The following is a 7500-nucleotide window of genomic DNA, read 5'->3' on the forward strand; positions in this document are numbered from 1 at the left end:
TGGTGTCTACTGAGCTGTTCGGTGTCGTGCGTCGAAATATGTCCAGTGTCGTGTGAAGTCACTATCCTTTCTTGTGGATTCATACAGAGCTTTATTTAGTGAAATTCAAAAGTCCAAGAAAAGATGTGTTAGCCTGTTTTACGAGAAAGTGCGCGTCCGGATGAGAAACGGGGCTAACGGAACAATTAAGCAATTAGGTAATGCATATTTGATATGGACTGCGCGGCTATTTTAGAAACAAATTAGATTCACTAAAAAAGATAGATAGAGAAGAGAGAAGGTGAATAATACATGCAGACCTGCACTTCAGAATGTCCTCCTTAACAACGTGTGCATGTGAGTATGATCCTGCCTTTGTTGCTGTGTATAGGAAGTCTTTTCGTCGAGTATTTGCTTTGATATTTCAGTCTCGTTATTCAGGATCGCAGGCGTGCCACTTGTTAAGCTCCTGGCCAAAGGATTCCAGAAGCATCTCTAAAGGGTGAAGTTCAGGAAGGACTCGTGTCATTTCCGTAGACATTACGGACTTCAAGGAAAAGATAGTGATAGATACATCACTCTGACTGCGATTTATCACTGATGGAATAATAAACCCAATAATTTTAGTGTGTAAAGGTAAGTTAAGAGTTTTTACGACCTAAAATATATAGGTCATGTCGATTAAGCAATTTGTTTCTCCGAGGTCTGTTGTTAGAGGTTTGTATTTCATAGGGGGAAAGCGGGAGATAAATGAATCATTTGGCTCAGTAATATGAGTAAAAAGGATCGATTTTCACTTTGACCGCAGGCTGGCATTTCCGTTATCCTTTTGTAAGATGCGAATTTTGAGCGGTTGAAGGTATACGTTTCCATTTTTTTCCGATGTATCATTTTGTTATTATTAATATCTTTATACCGCTCACGCAAACACACACACAGACACACACGCACACACACACACACACACGCACGCACACATGCACGCACGCACGCACACACACACACATTGATTCATTATATCCTGAAAGAAAATAAAGGGATATTTTTGTCGGAAAGTCTCTGTGTTTTCATTGTATAGTATGTGATTAAAAACAATTTTGCCAAGATTATTATTGGGGTGAAATTATATGTAACGGTCCTTCAGAAACTTCGGTGATAGCATTAGTCTGTTAAGTTTTAGAGATATTCTAACTCCTAACAAAATATCATTAAGATTCAGCCATATCAATGTATTAAGTAACTGTCAAAGAAATGTTCGTTTAAAAAAAAAGAAAAAGAAACCCGTTTAAATAACATTTTTATTAGCGATTATTTAAATGAAGTGTCCCCAGTGCCTCTAACATTCTATCGGTTTTAGGGGCTTTAGTCCAATCCGATAGAACTCAAAGGCTTTACATTTTAGGTAACACGCTTCTATTCATCGCCTTTTGCAGAGGGGTGCAGGCATGGGCTCTGGCTTGACCAAATGAAGCATTATTAAGCTCTTGTTTCTCTTCTCTTTCTTTTCCTCCTTCTCCTCCTCCATTGAGCCTTGCATACAATGGATTTATCTGTGTTCTTAGGACAATATCCTTTTGAAGAAACATAGCCGTCAACTCGAGCGCACAACAGATGGTCTCAAAGTTTCCCCAAGAATAGTCTGGAGCCAACAGGGCGGCAAAACGTTCGTCCTCGAGGCATTAGAACTTCAAACAGAAATACCCCAACCAATGTAACTCACGGACTAATGTTCTTTTTCATGTTGAGTCAAAAGTTAAACTGGAATTTCGTTTGTGGAAGCTGCAATCCTGCAATGCAGACGGGTTCAGTCAAAGTGTGATGTTTGTGTTTTGATATAGGGAAGAAGATTCTACTCTGGATATTCTTACGAGAAAAAGAACTTCGCAAGTACTATAATGGATGTGTGTCGGTAGAACAAAACGTGACTTGTTAATCACAGACTTTATATACATAGTCTTCCTGGTGATTTCTTCGTCCCAAATCTGTACTTCGCCAAACCAAGACATCGTGCTGTGTAATAGTAATTGATCCTTCATAAAGTAATTGGGACATTTTGGGATATCTGAAGGTAAGATTTCAGCAAAAATGGATTAAAGTGTATATGAAAGAGAGAGCAAGAGAGACAGAAAGAGAAAGAAGAGAAGAAAAACGTCATAACCTGAGACTAATCTGATGATGTATATAAGTAAAGCTTAGGTTACCAACTGTTCTATTTTAGTAACTGCCAAGTGTGTTATATAGCTGTCGGGGCATGCAAGATAGCATTGAACAGCAACATAGCAAGAATACGAGATGACAAAGCGAATATACACCGGTCTGACCGAGAAGGACGCCATATCTCAATAGTTTCTCGTCACCATCGCGGTCATTTTAAGTGTTGTTACCATTGTCATTAGCAGTAACAGTTACGTATCGTTATCATCAATGATATGATCATTATTTATTGCTGTTGTTACAAGTTACAAGTAACATTATCATTCATTACTGCTAGCATTATAGAGGCTCCGACTCTCCTTCGCAACTTAGTTGGCTGAAGTTTAACGACTCCATAGTCTGCCGTCCTATGTGAGCTTTAAGCGCACACAAGCCTTGCAATGTGCTGTAGCAATGCCAAGATTCCCTAATGATATCAGTGATAGAGTGGTGATAGGCCTCACATGTGGTCACGTGAAGACACCGCCGTGTTCCTACAGCCCTGTGAAGGCTGCAAGCATTCGGAACGCCGTGCCAAGACGACTCCCGACTCGGTGTAGCGTACAGTCGCACATCCTGTTCTTCTCCTCCTCCGGGCTGACTCAATGCCCTCAAGTTTCCGCCTCGGACCACTTAACCAGTCTTTCCTTCTGCGTAAGAAACCTCGATATGGGAACGGCGCTTTTAAAAGGCGATCCGCACCGACCCCGATCGCTGCGCCGCCGTGTCGGAATGAGCAGCTGGAAATTTACGCGCCAAGAAAGAGCTTGCCAATGGCGAGGGAAGCCATAGAGGGAAGACGAAGGGACGCAGACAGGGATCGAGAGAAGTGGGGGGGGGGGGGAAGTTGTTGTTGTTCTTGTTGTTTTTGGTGTCGTTGTTGTTATGATTGTTTTTGATTTTATCGTCATTAGTGTCCTTATTATTATTATCATTATTATTATTGTAATTATTATTATCATCATTATTATTATTGTAATTATTATTATCATCATTATCATTATTATTACTATCATCATCATTATCATTATTGATGTCATTATTATCACTTTTGTCATTGTCATTATCATTAGTAATAGTAAAATTGTTACTGATATTGTAATCATCACTTTTAACATTATCTTTATCAAAATTACTATCATTTTTATTTTCTATCATAATCACTTTTGTTATCACCATCATAATGAAAATAATTGTGGTCATCGAATACTCATTTTCATTAATCATCATCATCATCATTGGCGTTGTTGGTATTGGATATTCGGATTTTTGCAATAAAAGTAATCATCATTATTGTTATGATCATTATATTCTTTATTAGAGTTGATATCATTATGCTTATATTACCATATCCGTTACCGTCATTATTCCATCCCTCTAATCATTAGAATTGATATTATCATAATTCTTATCATAGGTCAGTGATGCTACGATGTACATAGTGTTATTTCCATTATTTATATTATCATTGTTATTTGTATCATTATCATAATTTTTGAATCTATGTTATTACCTTTATCCTCATCATCTTTCTTATGAGTATTATTATCATCAATGATAACAGTATTATGATCATCATTATCATTATCACTGTTGTTGCTGCTCCTGCTTTGTTGTTTTTATTCTTCACTATGTCATTGCAATTACTACTACTAGTAGTAATAGCAATGATTCATCTGTCACCACGAGATGTTGCAACGAAATCTTTGAGTACAATCAGCTTCCCGTGGCCTTGGCTGTGTGGGGCGTGTCTCAAGTCCCTTTATCCAAGTGTCGAAACCTGCCATGAGCTCCGGCAATGATTAGAATGCTGGGACCAGTTTGCGTCAAAGAAACATGACGGGGGCCCTAGGGCGGCGGGCTCCTTTCGAACGAGGTCTTACGAACATACTTTTTGGATGAGTTTCGTGCCATTTCTTCCCAGGCTTAAGGCTTATTTCTCGCAATGTTTTGCCCGATGACCACTTTGTTAGGAATCTCTTTGGATGACTTCGGCTGCTCTGACATGCCTCCAGGGCTATGTATTCTTCGGGGGTTAAAAATGTACGCAGCTGTTTCTACCTCTTCCTCATAATTCCATAAATGGCCACATATTCCGATGTGTATTGATCCTGCAGCTTGATCCTGACTGGTGCTATCATCCATCCACTCTGTCTCCTTCAGAAGTCTTTTTTCCGGCGGCAATATCAGGTCTCGCTGTCTCTTCCGTCCTGTGGACTAGTTTACTATCATCGTGCAACATTTGCTTAAATTCTCTTTCTCTCTATTTGTTTTCATTTCCTATCCTTCTCTCCACTTGACAGTTTCTTTTTCCTGGTGACCTACTACTGCTACTGCTAACCCCTCAGCCACATATAACCGCAGTAAACGTCTTTCTGAGGAACAGATAATTCATATATTTTCTTATCAATTCCTGTTCTTCGTGTCCAATAACTGTCCCCATACCTGGCAAAGCCGTGTCTCTTGGGCTGATAGAGTTTGGATATTTATCTCTTTTAAAATTCGGATCCTATATTTGATCAACTTTACGGGAATCTCTATCTTCTGATTTCTTTCACAACACCACCTTTAATCTCATCATCTGCCAGGATTCCGTATATGTATATCCTGTTCACTACTATGGAGATGTTTCAGTATCTCAATATATTGTTCAAAAGTTTACACAATGAAAACTTTATATGTTTTTAATTTTGCAGCAACACTGATGAAATAAGGGCAACTACGAACTACAATAATCTTTTAGAATTTCGTCCATGTTATTTGCAGTCACTGTCGATATATTTCCAGTCCCTCAGAATACCTTTACGTACAATAAGTGAAATTCATAATCACAAGCCATACTTTAGATAAGATAGCATTGCATATGATTCCATCGCTACAGATAGATTTTCTATCGGTAATGTGTCTATCAGCAACTCTACAATCTCCTTTTTAGAGTCGCAAAGGACATGTCTTTGGAGTCGTGAGACAGCGAATGGTTTAGCTTCTTCAATCTAAAAGGAGCAAAACCCTGGTCGAAAGTCGCGGAATTTCCACAATCATAACGTCATTTTACACCATGGCTTATTTATGGCCCCGAGTCCCCCCGCGTGGCCGCTGCACCCGGGAACGAAAGGCGATTTCTCTCGGTTGGGTCTTGAGGACTGAGTCTTCAATGCTTCTTTTAAGAAAAGCTGTGAGGCTGAGAAGGATCAGTTCGATTTTGTTTTTCATTGATAAGGATAGTAATTGTGAGGATAATGATGTGATACTCCTACTGATAATGATAGTAATAATAATGATGATAAAAATGATAGTAAGAATAGTAATGAGGATAATACTAATGATAAGGACAATGATAATGATAGCCTTAGTGACAATATGGATAATAAAAATAAGGACAAGGGTAATGATGATAGGGATGATAATGATGTTAATGATAACAGTCATAACAATGATATATTAATGATGATAATAAGAATCATGGTAATGAGAAAGATTATAACGATAATGATGATGGTGATAGTCATAAGTTAACTACTACCAGTAATGCTAATACTAGAAATAATAATGGTGATATTGGTAACAATAATAATGATCATAAAAATAATAACAACAGCGTGTAATAATAATGATATTAAGGATGATGGTGATAATGATAATAGCAATATAATGATAATATTGATAGTTATAATGCTAATAGCAATATGATGATAATGGTATAAATAATGAAAATAAAAATGTTAATGATACTACTACTAATGATAATGATAATACTATTTGGTAATGATAATGATAATAATAGTAGTAATGATGATAATAATAAATATAGTAATAAGGATAATTATAATGATAGTAGCATTAAAACAGTAATAATAATGATGACAACGATATTTCCACCATTACAACCAATACCTCATTTTATAACATCAATAATGATCATGATGATAATAGCCATAATAGGAATGACGCAATTCAACAGCAGCGAGTCCCACCCTAGAAGGGCAAGTGTCAACTGCCGTCTCCTTTAATGGCAGGCAGGGAAGACCCGGCTCTCCTCCGCCATCCCTAATCAGGCGGCTGCGGGATTTCCATCTTTTAGAGTGACACTTCCTCTCCGCCGTCCAAACAAACCGTAAAAGTTCTCCAAAGTAAGGATTTTTTTCTAGAAGACAATAGATGTGAGATACAAATAGATGTGGGTGTCGCATACAGAAATGAAGAAAAAAGAAAAGCTTCGGTGCAGGGTATCTGGCTGAAGGCCTCGCCGACGAAGACAAAAGCGAATCCCGCAAGCCTAGCGCCTCTGCCGGTGGCTTTGTGCTGCGAAAAAACCCAAAGCCTGAAAGGTGAAAGCGGCAGTTGAGACCCGAGTGCGGTGAAAGATTAAAACGTGTATAGTAGAATTACACAGACTTCCTGGTATGAATTCTGAATAGAAATGAAAAGTTGAAGTGTAAAAACGTAAGGTTAAGCGTTACGGCATACATCGTAACATTAGCTAATAGGCTAAAGCTACAGCATAACTGTTAAAGGAGATAAAGCTAGGAAGAAGACATGCAATCCTTGTTTGTTTGTTCGGTTCGACTGGGTCAGAATGCCACGGTTGACGCAAGACTGAAGCGAACATCTCGACAGGCAGTGGTTGCCATTCATTGCATTCGTTTTGGTAGACAGACCTTTGGGATCAATGCAGTCATATAACAGGAGGTGAAATTAAGTATTATATGTATTTATAGCTCTTGGGACCCTTTTCAATTCATTACCAAATGAAATGACAATTTTCAAAAATGCTAAGAGGACACGCTGGTATTACAAAACAGTTGATGCATATATACTTCGAAGAATTTTCTTTAGACCGAAAATAAAATTATATAGGAGGAGCAAAAAGATAGCGTCACCGCATCCAAGTTACATAATTTTGTAATACACAAGCAAGGTAACTTTTCAATTTCTGATTAAAGTTTTTGTAAACACGTCCCAGTCGGGCCAGTTTTCAAAGGATTATATTTTTGTTTCTTCTGAGAAAAATAGCTATTTACAACTACAACCAAGTAACTATAAATCCCGCTTCATTGACATTGGCTCTGGTTATTATCTTTTTTTTTTTTTTTTTTTTTTTGTAAGTTAAAAAAATGAGAAATCAGGTAATATGCCTTTGATGCACTATTTCAAGAGCGAGGGATATTCCTAGAGAAAATTAATAGACCGAATGTAAAAAACAAATTTAAGGAACATTTTCTGATAGGAAATGTAACTTTGTTTCTGATTTATTGTCTCATTCTTACTATCAAAGCCTAAAAGAAGAAACTTGATTTGAACTGAAATAATTATTTTCTAGGTACATGT

The sequence above is a fragment of the Penaeus japonicus genome, unplaced genomic scaffold, assembly GCF_977035675.1.
Source record: "Penaeus japonicus unplaced genomic scaffold, GWHDUDI00000001_assembly GWHDUDI00000011, whole genome shotgun sequence".
NCBI classification, from domain to species: Eukaryota; Metazoa; Arthropoda; class Malacostraca; order Decapoda; family Penaeidae; genus Penaeus; species Penaeus japonicus.